Source organism: Emys orbicularis, chromosome 2, assembly GCF_028017835.1.
Source record: "Emys orbicularis isolate rEmyOrb1 chromosome 2, rEmyOrb1.hap1, whole genome shotgun sequence".
Taxonomy (NCBI): domain Eukaryota; kingdom Metazoa; phylum Chordata; order Testudines; family Emydidae; genus Emys; species Emys orbicularis.
The window spans coordinates 255,812,313-255,833,180 of NC_088684.1; positions in this window are offsets into that span (position 1 = coordinate 255,812,313).

Genomic DNA, 20,868 nt, shown 5'->3' on the forward strand with positions numbered 1-20,868 from the left:
ACTCAACTACCCATGAACTCGAAGGTGACGTAAAGGCATATGTGAATGGATGTGGATGCATGCAGACCACCATCGGAAAAGAGACTACACCAGCCACAAAAAGCAACCTCACCGGACACACCACTTCAAGAAGTTCTAAGTAACATTAGGGCCATAGTTATCTAAAGGACACTAAGAAAGTGACAAGAGACTACTTTGTGGTACATGGACAATTAAGCAAGTCAGATGGACTCATGATTAAAGATGATTGCATTGTAATTCCAAATGAAATAAAAAGAGAAATACTAAACCTCATCCATGAAGGACATCAAGGATTAACTAAATGCCATTACCAGGCCAGACGCAAAGCCAGCCTCTTCCCAGTGTGTGTGTTTTGGTGGCTGATGTGGGCCAGACAGAAAATTGGGGTGGATGTGCCCCCCCTCCCACCCCCCACTTGCCATGACACTGCACCCCATGGCCAGGTTGGAAGCCGGAGCCAGGCAGTGGGGGTGCTGCCTGCTCGCAGACCATAAGAGCTGCCCTGGCAATAGGGTGACCAGACAGCAAATGTGAAAAATCGGGACAGGGGATGGGGAGTAATAGGAGCCTATATAAGAAAAAGACTCAAAAATCGGGACTGTTCCTATAAAATCGGGACATCTGATCACCCTACCTGACAAGGGGACCTGGCTCCAGGGCTGGCAGAGCCTTTGGGATCAGCGACTGTAGGGAGCAGGGCCCAGGAGCCCGAGCTGGAGTGGGTCAGTCAGGGCCACTGTGTGGAGCCACAGACTCTCCACCTGCCCTGGGTGATGCGCCCCGGTGGCCGGGGACACGGGCCACAGGCTGCTCTTGGGCACCCTGGCCTCCTGCCCAGGCTTAATTCTCTACTGCTGCCAGCAGCCAGCCAGCCAGCAACTGCCACGCTCTCTACTCTGCCTTCGGAGCTGGTTGGCTAGAGTGTGGCAGCTGCTCTGGGGGGGCCAAGGCAAATTTTGGGATGGCTACAGCCCCTGCAAGTCCTCTTCCCCTCTCCCCCGCCTCCCCCCACCCCTGTGCCACCCCTGGTGGGGGCTGAGCATCAGCAAGGACATAAAGAGTAAAGTATGTGCATCTGAACATTGCAGAACTAACAGACCAACACAACACAAAGAACTTTTAACAACAGCACCTCTACCACACAGAACTTGGACAAGACTAGCTTTATGTGAATTCAGAGGACATCATTGCCTGGTTGTAATGGACTATTTTTCCAAGTATATAGAAATAATATATTTAAAATACTTATTATGTTGCAGTGTTATCGAGGAACAGAAGTGCATTTTTGTTCACTTTGGTATTCCAGAACAACTAGTGATGGACAACAGACGACAACTCACTGTAGCAGAATTCAAGTCATTCCAATGAAATATGATTTTGATCATATTGCTGGCAGCCCACGGTACCCACAAATGAATAGAGAGGCTGAAAGAGCTGCACAGAGGGTCAAGAAAATCCTACAGCAAGAAGATCCATTCCTTGCTCTTCTGAGCTACAGCTCAACACCACCAGCAGCTACTGGATATAGTCTAGCACAACTGATGGGAAGACAACTCAGATTCTTTTCCAAAGTTGCACCGTAGTTCTGTCTCCAAAGTCGCCAGACATGAAGAGAATGGCCAAATTGGATAAAACAGGGAAAAGAGCTTACAAACACTTTTACAACAGATGTCACTCAGTTAGAGAATTGCTGGTCTAGAACCTGGTGACTGTGTTCATGTCAAACTGGATGGAGAAAAAGGAGAACTCCAGCTGTCATAAAGGAAAAGAATTAATTGCCCAGATCATGTGTGACCGAAACTGACAGTGGAGTGTTCAACATCTACCGTTTGTTCCTCAGAAAGAACAGCCGACAGAGAAAACCCCACAGGAGGCAGATACGGAACAAGAAGAAGATTCAAAGGACTCCAAACTGACCACAGCCAGTCATTGCCATTAATGGATAGCCAGATCACCAAGTTGTTACGCATTCAGGATGTGTAATTAGAAAACCAGTACAATTCAGAGAAGTTTAACAGACTGATACATACCGAATTTCAAAGATAGTGTAAATTTTGTACATGTTAGGAATATAGAATTTAAAGGAGGAGATGTAATGGGAAATGAAACTATATTATGTAGTTCAGCCAATAGGTGGTGCTGTGTGCAACATACATTATTTAAGCTAACCTCAGTCATACGAGGCAGAACATTAAAGGTCTTTAGTGAACACATCTGGTGTGGATCTCTCTAAAAAGGAAGCTCTGTGGCCAGTCCATATCCAGTACAGAAGCCTGACCTGCTAGTAGCAGCCTTGCAACCCACCACATACAAGAAATGAATCACCCCCACCATCCTGGTAGATTATGGCTGGACAACTACAATGCAGCATGAAGGCATCTGCCCTTAAAATACTCCAGCTAATTCAGAACAATAATGCATCTCCTCAGCAACACAGGCTACCATGAGCACATCAAACCTGTCCTCCATTCTCTGCACTGATTTCCCATAGAATAGTCAAGTTCAGTCTCAGCCCTTAATTTGAAGGTTCTCAATGGCCTAGACCCAGCATATCTAACAGCTGCAGGACAAAGTCTCTGGTCAGCAACTCTGCTTCTCTGGCACAATGGAACTTTCCACCACAAGAATAAAGCTTGTCTGTCCAGGAGACAGCTTTCTTGGGGGCTACTTCTAGACTGTGGAACTAACTCCCATAGAAACTAAAAACTGCATGACAGCTAAAATTACCATGAAACTTACCATCTTCGGCTCTAAGCACAAGGCACACTTCTTTGACCCTGCCTTCTACAGTATAGACACATAGCAGTGTGTATGTTTGTTTGTTTTTAAATCCTACCAAAACATTACACTGTACACAGAATTTTCCCCATGGGGAAAGGATGAGAGAGAAAACAAAGCATGCTTAACAGATGTTAGTCACATTGCTTAATGCCCTGCTGGTGATGAGGGTGATACAAGCGCCTATATAGAATACAGCAGAATAGAATCCGAGAATAAAATTTGTATGTAGCTTTCTGCTCTTCTGAATTTGTTTTTCTTTTTGTGGTTCTGAACTCGATCTTTATGATAACTGATGGGAGTATAGTTGGTTTCAATACTCTCCATCACTCAGCGGTAGAATTGCTGGGAGAAGATAATTGATGGATTATTGGACAGTGTTGCAATGCTCCTTGTCGCAGAGAACTGAATTATTTGCTTGCCCTTTCCCTTATTGTATTGTCTATGGTTTTCTTTGGAAGGTGAGCAGGCTGGAAAGAGGGTACCCACTCTATCCTGGCTTTTGTTTTCTTCATTCATTGCCTGCTCTGAGTTGCTCTTGGTGGCCTTGATCACCCTCTTCCGCCCAAAATCAGCACATAAGGGCCCTCATGTATTGACCTTCACACCTCTGCACATAAGGGCTGGCTCAGTAACCTTAGCAGCACCACTCCACCTCCACTTCCTGAGTGTGGGTTAACACCGGAGGAGGAAATGAAGTTGAGGCAGGCTAGGAGGAGGCATGGGCAGGAGGAGGCATGGAGGTATGCACATGCTATCCCCTCCTGTTGCTTTAATCAGAAAAGCTAAACCAATCTATGGCTGTATTTTTCCCTCCGCAGAACTCCCTTTGGTTCCGCAGGGGCAGCCACAGGCAGGGAAAGTTCCTGGCTGAACAGCTTCAATTGAATCACATTGCCCAAGAGCTAGCGGGGACATAGAAGGCTACTGCTGGTGCAGAGGTCCAGGACTACTGTGTGGATAGCCCTGTCCTCATGCAGATAACACAGAATCTGTGGGAGTCCGTAGGGTTCCCCATGGGGAAGGGGATGGCTCTGGACCTTTTTCTGCAAGGTAGGGAAGCAGGATGATGGGTAGGCAGTCTCGGTGAGAGTATTAGTGTAGAAATGTTCTCCGAAGAAGCCTCCCCTTTGGGTTTCACAATGAGCACGGATGATCTGGACCTCTCCGAAGACTGTTTGGGTCTGCCTGTATTTATGCTATTTATCATTATGTATATGTATTGCAGTTGCACCTAAAGGAGCCAGTCAAGCATCATTACTTCAGTCAGATGTTTTTCCCCAAGTAACTTCCTATGATGTTAGCAGCAGATTGTTGACATAAGTGTGGCTTTGTTGGCATTCATTTCCACAGGGGATGGTTCTGTTCCCTAGTCCATAATTTTGGTCACCAAAAAAACAAAAAAGTTCTCACATTACTAAAATTAGTCCAGTGGGTAACTTCTCTTTCCTGGATCTAGTCATTCTGGTGCAGATGCCTTACAAATCCTTACGAGGCCAATTTCATTTAGAGACTTGTGACTTCCTACCATGCTAAAAAAGAAAAGGATGGGGGGAAGGGTCAAGTTGATGTAATAAAGGAGACTGTATTAGAGGGATGCACACGCTGAAGAATATGTAACCACTCAGGGTTTAACCTTAAGCACTAACGGGAAGTGTTCTGGGACATGATTATGAAATTAAATGTCTGATTGTAACAGAGACACTAGTCAGTAAACAGGACTGCTGAGACTTTACTGTAATGTGGCTCAATGTTTGTGCTTCTGATACCGTCATCTCCACCCATCCACCCCTAGGATCCACTGTTTGAATTTTCTGGATTGTTTACCTTTTAACAAGTTCAAACACCATAGGCATTGATTCTATTAGGCAGGGGATAGAGGGTTCATGAATCTCCTAACAGAACTGAGCACAAGCTACCCCCTTCTCATCATAAGAATAAGGATATATCTAGACTGCTTTCAGCACATTCCCAGGATATGGTGACCAGTCAAATATTGATTTTGCTATCTTAGATTTTGCATTCTTGGCTATTCTTCAAGGACCTCTAATTCCCGTCACATTGCAGTAGCTGTAAATCCTGCCTCCAGAAAAATGAATTTAATGTGAGTGGAATGTCAGCTCAGAGCAAGAAGCAGGAAAGGCTGTACCTAAGGTAATGGGGCCAAACAGAGAACTTGGAAAGAATGAAATAAATCAAATAGGACAACAGAGAAGAGAAAGAGGGAAACGAAAAGAAGAGCAGAGCAGAAGGTGGTTGATACTGTGAGGACAGGAAGATGGAGGGAAGAGGAAAAGGTGGGGAGAAAAGTTGTCAAGGGAAGAATGTGCATTACAATGTTAAGGTCAAACATAGGAGCTTCTGGAGAAATTATGGAGGGCACAACCCATCTCCTAGGAGTATACAGCAGAACGTTTGTACAAATGTACAACACTTCAATCCACGTTGAATGTGTCTGTCCACTGATGAACTTGGAAAACTCAGCAAGTAACTTAGGAAGTATGGGCTTTTGGAGCTACTGCAGAGCAACAGTTGCAAGAAAATTTATTTCAAAATACTAGCTTCAGGAAGACAAGCCTTGCAACACTCCGGCTATGTATTCTCTGTAGAGTTAACACAGGCAATAGGCACCTGGATCTGAGTACCCGAATTAGCTTAGTTCAGGTGTGAGCAGCCACACTGCAGAGCCAGATCCAAGTTACTGCGTCCTCACTGGTTCTGCACTCCCCGTGTGTATTGCTAGGGCCTCTGAGGACAAATGCCATGATTCTTCCCCAGTGAATTGTGGGTGAACGTGTTTGTCCTTATGGACACATGGGGGAAATCCTGGGAAGACACTGGAGGACAATCTGCATGTGGGTGATTTCGCCTGGGTCCTCACTGCAAAACGGGTGGGTCATCAGCCTAAGGTGAAAGCAGAACCCAGGCTGTAGCCTGTACCCTAGCGATGCCTGCTAGTCTGGGTTGAACAATGTCTATCTGTTGAATCAAAATGAAGGTCCCCTGCCAGTTCAAGGTGGTTCTTTATACCCCCAGCTCTTGTCCCAGCCTCCTGAAAACAGGTGAAGCTAGTTGCTGCCCCTTTCCCCAGGAGCTCAAGCCTCAATGGCTGGGTATCTGCATCAGCTTTGGCATTTTGCCTTAATCACTCCCTTGTGATTCTAGATTCTACAAGGAAATCCCTCAGCAAGGAAGGATCACACAAATACATATAACGCTTATTACAGGTCTCTGAATATTCTATGATCTCATATAATCTGGCCCATCTCAATATAACGATCTTTTAAACTGTTATGCTTTCAAGGGCTGGCTCTCGCATACAGATATCATTCATAACATCAAATACAGTAGACTCAAGATAGGCCTGTGATAGCTGTCACAAGAGGATTTTGTGTGTGCATTGTGGGGAGGGGAGTTAGGGGCAACACTTGAGTAAGAGCCCTAACTAGTTTTGCAGTGAAGACATACCCTCAGAGTGGTGTGAAGTTTCACTATCATCAGTTTGAAGTTTTTCTTTGAGGGAGTAAGGATCCATTGACAATTCAGGACATCAGTGCTACTGTGGTGTAGCGGGGTAGTCACCCCGCTCATGCCCTGAAGGGCTTAAAACAGCCCTGAGAGAGGGCTGGGACGGGAAAAGCTAGGCTGATTGGGGGAAAGCAGCCACAGGTGGGGCCACGCCCCAATCAAGCTACAGCTGGCCCTATAAGAGGGTTGAGGGCCAGCGCCTGGAAGAGATTCTCTCTCTAGCTTTTTGAGAGAGGAGGACCTGGCTGCCTGGGAGCTGAGAAGGGTACCTAGGGTGGAGCAGTGCTAGGGAAGGGCAGAGGGAGCTGAGGAGCTCCAGCTTAGCAAAACCCCAGGCTGCAGGCCTTGGTAAATGGCTTTAAAAAGGTACTGGGGCTGTAGAGAGGCAGCCCAGAGATAGGCAAAGGCAGCAGGTCCTACCCCCTTGCCGGTGATGAGTGGTTTACAGAGCGGGGGCTAGATGATGACTGGCAGTAGCCTCTGAGGCAAGGTGGGGATAGAGGGTTGGGGGTTCCCCTGGGAGGGGAGACCCAGAGCCAGTGGGTTGCTGCTGGGGGCAGAACCCTGAAGTAGAAGGGCACTGGGGTCTGGGAGGGACATGGGGGGCCAGTGGCTGGTGAGCCACCGGCCTGCAGAGTGTGCTCTGGGCTGGAAAGAGCTAATTCCCGAGATGACCAGCAGGAGGAGCCGCGTGGGTGAGTTGTCTCCCTGCCACACGTGGTAAAAAAGGAGTTTCATTATAACTGTTCTACAGTGTACATGAGGATGTGGCTGAACACATGCATGTGTGTGAACAATACAAATACTGACTGGTTAGAAGTGCAAGAACAACAATATATTGCTTCAATGGGGAACAAAATATTTATAGGCACATTTAACTAAATCTTGCTGTCAGTTTCATGTAGGAACCTTCAGTGCTCTTCAGGAAAGGATACAGGTCATGGTAGGAGCAATGTTGTGGGAAGGATGTTCTAATGATAGCCCTGGGTGGCACTATAGAATCATAGAAATGATGTCCCTGCCAGCAGGTAGGGGATCTTGGGGGACAACTACTGCACTGGCAGGGACATGGCGTCATGAACAGGATCTTGGGGTAACAATTACTGCCCTCCCTGTCCCTGGAAAGAGGCCAAGACCTCTGGGACAGAGGAAGATCAGACCAACCACCTACAATACCACTTGCTGCAAAGTAAACAGCAGCCTGAGGCCCTAGAATGGGTCTGTACTATTGGCAAAGGCCAGAGCTCCAGGGTGTATACCACCCACCTGGGGCTCACGGATGTGGGGTGCCTCTTAACCTGCCACCCCACATTCAGGGCCAGCCCTGCTGATTCCAGCCTCCGGCCAGTCTGCACTAAGGCAGGAGAGCCAGCCGCAGATTCAGATCCCACCCGCCTCTGGAGAGAGGTGAGAAGGGTCATGAAAGCCTGCGGGGGGGGCCCCATCTAAGCTCGCCCCTGAACCTCGAATTTTGCAGGGGTCCCCCACCCACCAGATATTAACCGAACTGGTGCAGAAGCTGGATGAAATTCGAAAGCCCAAGAAACTGTGGCATGACATATATAAGCCCCAAAAGGTAGCCACAGTTACCTATGAGATCCTGGCTCAGGCCCTTGATAAACTAACTGTTTTCCATGGGGCCCTAATGACCTCGGCCAAGGAGGCCACCAGCCAGCCTAGCCAGGAGGGACCACCACTGACCCCTAGCCTGCCCAGTCCCAATGAATCCCCTGAAAAACCACCCCCATATACCCACCCAGAGGCCTCATCTCCCCTCAAGACAACCCCACTATACCCAGCCCTACCTTCAGCCCCTCCAGAGGCCCAAGCCCATGAACCTGCACCCACTGTCACCTCTGGTGAAGCCCTGCCGGTATCCATCAGTCGTATAAAGATTGATGACCAGGGCAACACCACACAGGTGACAGAACTCCTACCCCGCTCCAAAGCAGAGATGAAGGAGTTCATCTCAGACACCGCTAGGGGGGGCCAATGAGCCACCACTACTGTGGCTAGGCCGCCTGGCTCTGGAAAATGGACAGGAGTTAGTGGATAGGGAAGAGGGCATAGTATTAGCCAGGACCAGTAGCTGGTCCAGGGGTCTCTCAGGGAGCCTGGTGATATCTAACACTGCATGGCCCCTGACTGCCCCAGCCCTGGCCTTCCTCCATTCACTGCACTCCCTTCAAGGGGTCCAAGTCCCCAGAGGAAGCGTCAAGGACATCTCTTCCCTGAGATGTGCCATCGCAGGGGGGTCCATCATGCTATGGTCCCCTACCCAACACCCTCTCGGACTTACTCAGGCCCAGATTAACCAGGTCAATGCCTTTAGGCATGTTATTGACCCCACCGAGATACCCATAGACGAAGCTGCCATTGACTTAGCCATGGATAACAGTACCACCCCTGACACTGGGGCAGTTCTGTGGCTAAGGGGGTATGCTGGGCGCCCCATTGGGCGACTCTATGAAGCCCTCGAGAAAATAAGATGGCCCTCAGCCCAAGCTCTACCCATCAGTCCACCCTCACCACACATCAGTCCACCCCCACCACACGCCAGTCCACCCCCACCACATACCAGTTCACAACCCAGGTCCCAGTACTCACAGCATTCATTTACAGAACGCAAAATCTTTGGGTTCTTATTGTACAAGGGCCTCACTAAGGAGGTTGTACGTAAGCTCAATAGCGAGCAGCAAAGAGCCTTGGCCATAACTCTGGGATGGAAAGAGCGCCCAGAACCTTCCCAGCCAAAAAACGGGTAATGGCCAGGTGCTCGGCGGCGGCCAGCACCCGGCAAGGGGACCCCCGCCCCTATTATCCGCTAGTTTTTGACAAGGATCTCGTCATCCCCTTTTTGCTGGACACGGGGGCACAGGTGTCCATTGTTCCTCCTCACGTCCCTCACACTCCCACAGGACACACCATTTATGTGCAAGGCCTCAACAGCACAGAACCCCGCCCAGAAGTAAAGGTACACGCATCCATAGGCCGCACACCAGTAACATTCCGGGCCCTAGTGGGACCCATGCCACTCCTTGGGGTTCAGGAGCTACGGTGTTTTAAACTGGCCAAAGCCGTGCTCGATGCACTACCAGTCACCCTATCGGGTGCCAGTGCCCCCCACGAGCCTGAACTGCTCAACCCCACACCCTGGAAATACAGACCCATACCCACAGCCCCAGAAGGTCAACCACACATTGCCCAGCTCATTGAGACACTGCTTAAAGATAATAAGATTCGGCGTGTGTCAGCGAGCAAATACTTGTCCAGTGCATGGGGAATCCCAAAACCACACAAAACCAATGAGTATAGGATGGTTATAGATTATCGCGCTGCTAACAAACACATATGGTCAGTAGCATTCGCTGCCAAATGGGATATCCCCACTATAGAACGCATCCTACTGGATGACACTAACCAATGGGCCTGTACAATAGACCTAAAAGATATGTTTTACCAGATCCCCCTCTATGACCCCAAGGGACTGTTAAACTTCACTTACCAGGGAGCCCAGTATCAATGGCAAGCGTGTCCCTAAGGGTACAAAAACTCACCTGCCTGTGCCAGCGAAGCCCTAACCCGCACATTAGAGAAGGTACCATCCCTCCCCAACATTCACATTATCTATTACGACGACATTCTTATAACTGGCACCCCACCTGTGTGGTAATTGCTCCCCAAGATCCCATATACCTGCTGGCAGGGACAGGTGGCACTATAGAATCATAGAAATGTAGGGCTGGAAGGGGATCTTAAGAGGTCATCTAGTGTAGCCCCCACACTTAGGCAGGAGCAAGTATACCTAGACCGGAGGGATAGCTCAGTGGTTTGAGCATTGGCCTGCTAAACTCAGGGTTGTGAGTTCAATCCTTGAGGGGGCAATTTAGGGATCTGGGGCAAAAATCTGTCTGAGGATTGGTCCTGCTGTGAGCAGGGGGTTGGACTAGATGACCTCCTGAGGTCCCTTCCAATCCTGATATTCTATGATTCTATTCCTGACAGGTGTTTGTCTAACCTGTTCTTAAAATACTCCAATGATGGGGATTCCATAACCTTCCTTGAAAGCCTATTCCAGTGCTTACCTATCCATACAGTTCAAAAGTTTTTCCTAATACACCTCTACCCCGATATAACGCGACCCGATATAACACAAATTCTGATATAACGCGGTAAAGCGGTGCTCCGGAGGGGGGGGGGGTGGCTGCACACTCCGGCGGATCAAAGCAAGTTCAATATAACGCAGTTTCACCTATAACGTGGTAAGATTTTTTGGCTCCCGAGGACAGCGTTATATCGAGGTAGAGGTGTATCTAACCTAAATCTCCATTGCTGTAGATTAAGCCAATTACTTGTCCCACCTTCAAATGGATATGGAGAACAATTGATCACCGTCCTCTTTATAACAGCCCTTAATATAGTTGAAAATTGTTATCAGGTTCCCCCTTAGTCTTTTCTCAAAACTAAACATGGCCAATTATTTTAACCTTTGCTTATGCATCAAGTTTTCTAAACCTTGTATCATTCTTGTTGCTCTCCTCTGGATTCTTTCCAATTTGTCCACATCTTTTATAAAGTGTGGCGCCCAGAATTGGACACAGTACTACCTCTGAGGTCTCACCAGTGCCAAATACAGTGAGACAATTACCGTCCATGTCTTATATACAACACATCCCAGAATATTAGTCTTTTTTGCAATTGTATCACATTGTTGTCTCATATTCAATTTGAGATCTGCTATAACCTCCTGATCCTTTTCAGCAGTACCACCACCTAGCCAGTTATTCCCCATTTTGTAGTTGTGCATTTGATTTTTCATTACTAAATGTAGTACTTTGCACTTATCTTAATTGAATTTAAGTTTATTGATTTCAGACCAGTTCTAAAATTTCTCAGGGTCATTTTGAATTCTAATCTTGTCCCCCAAAGTGCTTGTGACCCCCCCCCCCCCACTCCCAGTTTGTGTCATCTGCAAATTTTATGAGCATACTCTACAGTCCCTTATCCAAGTCATTAAGGAAAATAGTGAATGCTATCAGACCAAGGACTGACTCCTGTGGGACCCCACCAGATATGTCCTCCCAGTTTGACAGCAAACCATTGATAATTACATTCTGGGTACAATCTTTTAACCAGTTGTGCAACTACTTTATAATAGTTTAGTGTAGAGAACATTTCCCTCATTTGCTGATGGGATTGTCATGTGGGACTGTGTCAAAAGCCTTACTAAAATTAAGATATATCACATCTACTGCTTCCCCTCATCCACTAAGCTAGTAACCCCATCAAAGAAGGAAATTAAGTTTGTTTGGCATAATTTGTTCTTGACAAGTCCATGTTATTCTTTAAAACCCCATTATCCTGTAGATGCTTACAAATTGATTTTTTACTACACCACTACCTCGATATAACGCGACCCGATATAACACGAATTCGGATATAACACGGTAAAGCAGTGCTCGGGGGGGGGGGCAGGGCTGCGCACTCCGGTGGATCAAAGCAAGTTCAATATAATGCGGTTTCACCTATAACGCAGTAAGATTTTTTGGCTCCCGAGGACAGCGTTATATCGAGGTAGAGGTGTAATTTGTTCATCTCTTTCCAAGTATCAAAGTTGGGCTGACTGGTCTATAATTCCCCCGGTCCTGTTTTTCCCCTTTTTAAAGATAGGTACTATGTTTGCCCTTCTCCAGCCTTCTGGGACCTCACCTGATTCCATGAGCTCCCAAAGATCATCACCAATGGTTCCAAGATTGCTTCAGCTAGTTCCTTAAGTATTCTAGGAGGAATTTCATCAGGACCTGCCATCTTGAATACAGCTAATTGAATTAAATATTCTTTAACTTGTTCTTTCCCTATTCTTGTGTTTCTTCCCCCTTGATGGTAATATTAATTGTGTTAAGTACCTGTTCACAATAAACATTTTAGTGAAGACTGTAGCAAAATAGGCATTACACACCCCAGTCCTCAGTCATCCATTACTAGCTCTCCTTCCCCACTAATTATTTCTCCCATTTTCTTTGTCTTTCTCCTGCCCTTAATCTATTTAAAGAACCTATTCTTATTGCCTTATAGATTCATAGATTCATAGATTCTAGGACTGGAAGGGACCTCGAGAGGTCATCGAGTCCAGTCCCCTGCCCGCATGGCAGGACCAAATACTGTCTAGACCATCCCTGATAGACATTTATCTAACCTACTCTTAAATATCTCCAGAGATGGAGATTCCACAACTTCCCTAGGCAATTTATTCCAGTGTTTAACCACCCTGATAGTTAGGAACTTTTTCCTAATGTCCAACCTAAACCTCCCTTGCTGCAGTTTAAGCCCATTGCTTCTTGTTCTATCCTTAGAGGCTAAGGTGAACAAGTTTTCTCCCTCCTCCTTATGACACCCTTTTAGATACCTGAAAACTGCTATCATGTCCCCTCTCAGTCTTCTCTTTTCCAAACTAAACAAACCCAATTCTTTCAGCCTTCCTTCATAGGTCATGTTCTCAAGTCCTTTAATCATTCTTGTTGCTCTTCTCTGGACCCTCTCCAATTTCTCCACATCTTTCTTGAAATGCGGTGCCCAGAACTGGACACAATACTCCAGCTGAGGCCTAACCAGAGCAGAGTAGAGCGGAAGAATGACTTCTGGTGTCTTGCTCACAACACACCTGTTAATACATCCCAGAATCACGTTTGCTTTTTTTTGCAACAGCATCACACTGTTGACTCATATTTAGCTTGTGGTCCACTATAACCCCTAGATCCCTTTCTGCTGTACTCCTTCCTAAACAGTCTCTTCCCATTCTGTATGTGTGAAACTGATTTTTCCTTCCTAAGTGGAGCACTTTGCATTTGTCTTTGTTAAACTTCATCCTGTTTACCTCAGACCATTTCTCCAATTTGTCCAGATCATTTTGAATTATGACCCTGTCCTCCAAAGCAGTTGCAATCCCTCCCAGTTTGGTATCATCTGCAAACTTAATAAGCGTACTTTCTATGCCAATATCTAAGCCTTCTATGTCCCTTGCTAGGTGTAACTCATTTTGTGCCTTAATCTTTCTGGTTTTGCCCCTACATGCTTGTGCTATTCTTTTGTTCTCACCTTTAGCAATTTGTCCATGTTTCCTCTTTCTGAAGGATTCCTTTTTATTTTGAGTCATGAAAGAGCTCCTGATGCAGCCATACTGGCCTTTTAATATTCTTCCTATCTTTCCTTTGCATTGGGATAGTTTGCTGTTGTGTTTTTAACATTGTCTCTCTGAGAAACTGCCAGCTCTCCTGAACTCTGTTTTCCCTTAGATATTCTTCCCATGGGACCTTGCCTATCAGTTCTGACTCTGTTAGGCTTGGTCTACACTCACCCCCCAAATCGTGAATAACGTAGCTGAAGTTCGAAGTACCTTAGTTCGATCTTACCTCGGTCCACACGCGGCAGGCAGGCTCCCCCGTCGACTCCGCGGTACTCCTCTCGTCTAGCTGGAGTACCGCAGTCGACGGCGAGCACTTCCTGGTTCGACTTATCGCGTCCAGACAAGACGCGATAAGTCGAACCCAGAACTTCGATTGCCAGCCGCCGAACTAGCGGCTGGGTGTAGACATACATAAAGTCTGCTTTTTTCACATCTATTGTCCTTATTTTGCTGCTGTCACTCATCTCTTTCTTTAGAATCATGAAGTCTATCATTTCATGATCACTTTCATCCAAGTTACCTTCCACCTGCAGATTCACAACCAATTCATCCCTGTTAGGCAGGATCAAGCCTAAAATGGCTTCCCCTCCTCTTCCTGGTTACTTACTACACCTTCTGAACCAAGAAATTGTCCCCGGTACATGCCAAGAACTTACTGGACATTTAGTGTTTTGCTGTATTACTTTTTCAACAGATGTTTGGGTAGTTAAAATCCCTCATTACTACCATGTCTTGTGTTTTTTATATTTCTGTCATTTTAAAAGGCCAAAGGGATGTAATAGGTACACTCTGTAGGGTGTTGTGGGACAGCTTGTCTGCCCTCTCTGGGACTCAGCCAGTGCTGTGCATTTCCTGGCAGACCCAAGTTGTGGTGATGTGCTGTTACAGGCTGGTGGTATGGATCCTGCTCTCCCTGATAACTGGGACTGACAGATGCTGCTTCTAATGGAGGCAAAGTTTCATTTTTGTGCCAGACCATTTGTGCGCACACACACACACACACAGAGCACTCAAATCAGCTTTCAGGTCTGATTCTGGAAACTGCCTTTCAAGGAAGTCCTAATGCACTGATTAAGGGATTGTCCAACACTCAAGAAAACCTCCATCTCTAAATTTACCCTTAATAATAAATTGGGTCTGGCCACAACTGAAGAGGCAGCCAAGTGCAAAATACCCATCTCAAGGTCAACACCAATGGCATGAAACTGAATGGAAATCACATAATTTGCAGTATTCCTTAGCTGCCTTAGTTTCCCTGCATTTGGCTGGGGTCTGAGCCACAACAACACTGAACTGTGCCTCAGTTTTCCCATTAAGGGAAGGCAGTTAGCTCATCTCCATGGGGATTTGGTTAGACTTTTTCCCACCTCCTCCCAAAGAATCTTCTGAATGAAGCAGCCATGCCTGTTTATCCCTGTCTAACTGAAGACAGACTATTACCTGTGAGGGCACTCACCACATTATATGCCTCCCTCCATTCAGCAGGAGCTTTCTCAATGGCCCTTGGCCCCTGTCCCTACATTCTTCTCTGAGTTGAATCAAAGGTGTGTGATCTATAATGTTCTGCCTGCTGAGGACCCACACTCCGTTGACTGCTGCCCACATGGCGGCAGTGGGGTGCTTTGCCTAGCCCCTTCATTTCTGGACAATGCGACCTGGGAAATCGCAGGTCAATGATTCCAAGCCCCGGAATGTCCCTGCCTCTCCCCCATTCTCATTCCTGTGCTCACAGCTCTGTTGAGGGGGAGGGAAGGGGAAAGCCTGGTAAGCCATCTCAACTCTAGAAGCCACTTTTAGTCCACTTCCAGTCAGGGGGCTTATGGAAAGGGATTGGACGAGCATGTTGTCACCATAGTTGTGACTACCTGTGGCGGCACACCTTCACTGCAGTTACCTTGGGCTCTGCCCCATTAGAGCTCAGGAAGTGGCGTCTACCTCACCACGTAGCACTGATAGAGGCATGTGGATGTGTGAATGCAGAGCATGTCAGGAGAAAAACACACGACTGAGCCTTAGTTAATTCTCCGGTGAAGACAAGCCCTGTGATTAAGGGGTTGCCCTTAAGTCCCCTCCCATCCACACACAATACCTTCTCTCCCGAGTTTAGTGGTGTTTTCCACCCAGTCTAACTGGTTTGTCTGGAGCTATGGGCCAAAAGCTGAGTGAGGCCATGTCTACGTTACAGTGACACAGCCATGGCGCTTCCTATACCAACAGAAGGGGGGGTTCTGTCTATGTAGTTAATCAACCTCTCTGAGAGGTGTTAGCTAGATGCATCTATGCTGGGGTTAGGTTGCCTTAACTCCGCCATTCAGGGCCCAAAATTTTTCACAGCCCTGAGTGATGCAGTTAGGTTGATCTAATGTTCAAGTGTAGATCAGTGTGGACAAATTGGAGAGAGTCCAGCGAAGGGCAACAAAAATGATTAGGGGGCTGAGTGAGGCACATGACTTATGAGGAAAGGCTGAGGGAACAGGGCTTGTTTAGTCTGCAGAAGAGAAGAGTGAAGGGGAATTTGATATCAGCCTTTAACTACCTGAAGAGGGGTTCCAAAGAGGATGGAGCTAGGCTCTTCTCAGTGGTGGCAGATGACAGAACAAGGAGTAATGGTCTCAAGTTGCAGTGGGGGAAGTCTAGGTTGGATATTAGGAAAAACTATTTCACTTGGAGGTTGGTGAAGCACTGGAATGGCTTACCTAGGGAGGCAGTGGAATCTCCATCCTTAGAGGTTTTTAAGGCCCAGCTTGACAAAGCCCTGGCTGGGATGATTTAGTTGGGGTTGGACTAGATGACCTCCTGAGGTCTCTTCCAACCCTAATCTTCTATGATTCTATAATCAGGCCTGAGGCTTTCACTTGGGTTGGTAACCTGCCTACTTTGCAGTGAAAATGCAGGGTAAATCACTCCAGTGCTGATTGTCCTCCAAGGCCTCCCCACAAACCCCTCCCCCCCCCTCCATGTGTCCTGAAGGACAAACTCTCCCACAATTCACTGGGAAAGAATCACAGAGCAGCACAAAGAACCATGGGATGGGTTCCCAGACATCACAGCAACACACCTGGGTGAGTGCAGCACCAGTGAGGTTGCTGTAACTCGGGCGGGTATGGCTTTGCAGTATTGCTGCTCACACCCAGGCTGGGCTAACCCAATTGCTCAGATATGGGTACCAATCACCTGGTCTAACAAACACCTATTTTACCTCTATTTGGCACTGGTGCAATCACTACTGGAATACTGTGTCCAGTTCTGGTGCCCACAATTAAATTGGAAAAGGTTCAGAGAAGAACCACAAGAATAATTAAAGGATTAGAAATTATGCCTTATAGTGATAGGCAAGCTAAATTGAGCTCTTTGGGTCTAACAAAGAGAAGGTTAAGGGGAGACTTGATAATAGTCTGTAAGTATCTACATGGGGAACAAATATTTAATAATGGGCTCTTCAACCTAGCAGAGAAAGATTTAACATGATCGAATGGCTAGAAGCTGAAGCTAGACAAATTCAGACAGGGAAATAAGGTGTAAATTCTTAACAGTGAGGGTAATTAACAGTTTACAAACTGTTTGAAACAGTTTACAAAGGGACATGGTGGATTCTCCATCACTGACCATTTTTAAAATTGGGAATGGATGTTTTTCTAAGAGATCTGCTCTAGGAATTATTTTGGGGGAGTTCTTGTGTATTATACATGATGATGATAATGGACCCTTCTGACCTTGAAATCTATGAACTCTGCAGTGAAGAAGTACCATATTTGGGTTTAATTGTACTAATCCCTTTGGGATGCAGCAACTGTGGTCTACCAGTCAGGGGATAATTGATGCATTTCACTGGAATTATCACCTAATTATCTTCTCCCTTTCAGTCATAGCAGAGAAGTTGGCACTTCCCCCACTGGAGGAGGGGGCAAGGAGGGATCCCTAGTTCCTGCCTTGCTAAAGCTACTCCCCTGCTGTGAGAAAAGATGTGCCCTTCCAAAGAATGTGTTCATAACCCTGCTTGCCAATGTCCTGAAACTGCAGGTCCTGGAGAGAGGCCTTGACACCACACTTGGGGTGTAGTAGAGAAGGGGATCTTTTGTCAGACAGGTCCTTTCCTATCATAGAGAAACTCAGCTTATAGCAAGTCATTTTGTGACAAAAACCATATCACTAAAGGAGGGTTCCACTGTATATATTTTGAGAGCGAAATTTGTAATCCCTAAATCAACTAGCAGATAAAACATATTGAGTGCTTTTCATTAGTAAATCTCAATAAGAGCTAGATATTATTTATTTCACTGCTCTGGTAACTTGATTACTATATTTCATGTCTGAAAGGTCAAACATTATTTTTAAAAGAAAACCCAGAACAACTTTTACAGTATTTAACAATAGGGTTGCAGTATTAAATGAACTTGTCATTTGTATGATAATTAGTTGAATCACCTCCAATGGCACAAGCATAACAGTAAGTATCGGTCTTGAAATTGAACTGTAAACTTAAAAGAGAATAGGTAATATTCCTTTAATATCCTGAATGTAATTTAAAAAAGCAAGTTAAAGGACAGTTTTGCATAACCATTTTAATAAACATGTATCTGTGACATAATTCAATTACACTGCACACTAAACACATAAAGACCCTGAAAAAGGCTTGACACATCTCAATAGTCTGATGAGATTAGAAACCACTCAAGCTCCATCCTGGAGCTTATCATGCTGTCATCAGAAGTTATTTACCCATCTAAGTATAGTTCATTATGGCATGGTCTTAATATGCATAGTTACCTATGCATTACAATCTGTCTCTGCAATTAATTGTACTATCACGAACATAACATCATATACCAGTCCTATTGAAATTGGCACAACTCTAATTACATCAAAGGAATTACACTAGCATTGAATTTGACCCTATATCTTCATCTGCTCCTACTGCTTGTTCCTCAGTTGAAAATAATGTTCGTGTTTAGAACAGTAAACAAAAGAAAGGGAAATGTAAAACATATGTGGTCCTGAAGAATTTGCCTCTGAATAGGATGTTTTTCAATGTACTCCATGAAACTTCAGCCTTTAACTCCTTAGTTTCAGAAGTTCCCAGCAAGAAGGCTAGTACTGAAAATGAATTTTCCAGGAGTTGATAGCAGGATGGATTACAAACAGTGAGCTAAATACTGTACTGTACATAATCAGTAGATCTCTAATTTGATTGCCTGGTCTGGTTTTCATTATATATCTTGTTCAATGTCATTAATATTTTTTTACTATAGCTTAAGTTCATTCATTACATTTTAGTTTCAAAGCTGCTAAATATACAACATAAAATACCAACTGTGGTTACAGCAGCAGAAATACACATTTGTGAGAACTTACAAAGCACAGATATTGAGGGGGGAAAGCTGCCAAGTAGCCTCCTGCTCAAATATAATTAAGTCATAATACATTAAAAATTTCTCTCCAATATCTGAGTCCTACCAAGTGAGCTGGTTTCAGAAAATTATTATGAAGGAAACTACAGGGCAAGCATCAAATCCAGGGTGAGATGGTTGGCTTTCCACAAGACATCCCATGGTAACCCCATCCAAGCACAACAGTATTGCTTTGTGGAATTGACATAAATCCAAATAAAGGTATAAAGAGGAGGAGAAAACACCAGCCCAGGCTCATGGACCTTGCTGAATAAACTTTAGGAAAAGACCAGACTGACAGATGTGTTAGGAGTTTATGGCAGCGGTTCACAACAGGGGGTCCACAGCCCCTGGGCGTCCATGAACCCTTTCAGGTGGGCCATGGGGCTTCGTGGCTAAAACTCAGAGGCCAAGCCCTAGAACCTCCCATGGGGCTGAAGCCAGGAGCTGTGGGATTGAAGCCCTGATCCCTGGTGCCCCCCGCAGAGCAGAAGCCCTGAGCCCATGGGCAGAGTTGGGGGGACATAGTGGTGTTGCCCCCCCCCCCCGAAACTACAGTGCAAGAGCTGAGGTGAGTCAGGGGGTGGAGGTGATGCTCCCTCCCTGGACCCCGCTGTGCGGAGCTGGCTCGACCCACGCAGGTTCCTGTCCACCCAGAATAGAAGTCAAACTACACCTTTGCCTGAGCGCCCTCCCCCCCCCCCCCCCCCCGGCCCAGAGCCTCGAGTTCCCCCCCTCCCCTGCTGGGCCCTGGAGTTTTTATAGCACGGTGGGGGGGGGGGGGCTCGGAAAGAAAAAGGTTGAGAACCCCTGGTTTTTGGGACACCTCTAAGCAACTATTCAAGTCTGGCCTAGGCTGACAGGAGCTGACAGACTTTACTATCTGTTCAGAGGTCTTTATGAAATAAGTCAGTCAAACAGCCATTCTCATTTCAGTCTCTCTAATCTGTTGGACTTGCAGTCACAAAACAAAAATAATGTGTCCAATCCTGTGAGGTGCTCTGCACCCATTGCTGCCATTGCTTGATGATGATGCTCAGCAACTTCCAGAACAAAGCACTTACAGTATCAGACACCATCACAACTACACAATAGCTTACATCCTATTGCAAAAATGTACCTTTCTGCACCAGCAAGGGTAGGGCAAACCGTCACAGCCTAACTCTGCCCCACCAATTACACTGGTCTACAATTTTTGAGAAGTCGTCTGCTTCAGAGATCAAATGTGCTATTTATTATGTATTTTGATGTGCTGAATTCAAATATGACAATTAAAACAACTGATTGGCTACTGTTTCTAAGATATTTAAGTTTTTACATTTTATGTCTATGTATATTGTGTAGATAGTAGAGTTTGAATCATAAATTGTAAACCTAGGTCTTTTCATGTGTTTATGGTTGCTTTACATGATAATATTTCACCTGTCCTGTTTATGTAACACTTTAAAAATCAGCAAAAGGGTTATATAAATAAAATGTATTATGAAACAAAAGGCAAAAAACTATTATGTACATAGTTTAGTCCTATTCAGTGTCTACTCGGCGCTTCTTGGCTTGTCTCTTGTATTCATTAAATGGAGCATCTCTTGTCACTGTCCAGCAATAGTCTGCAAGCATTGATGGGCTCCATTTGCCCTGATAGCGTTTCTCCATTGTTGTAATGTCCTGGTGAAATCGCTCGCCGTGCTCGTCGCTCACTGCTCCGCAGTTCGGTGGAAAAAAATCTAGATGAGAGTGTAAAAAATGTATCTTTAGTGATATGTTGCAACCAAGGCTTTTGTATGCCTTGAGGAGGTTTTCCACCAACAACCTGTAGTTGTCTGCCTTATTGTTTCCGAGAAAATTTATTGCCACTAACTGGAAGGCTTTCCATGCCGTCTTTTCCTTGCCACGCAGTGCATGGTCAAATGCATCATCTCGAAGAAGTTCACGAATCTGAGGACCAACAAAGACACCTTCCTTTATCTTAGC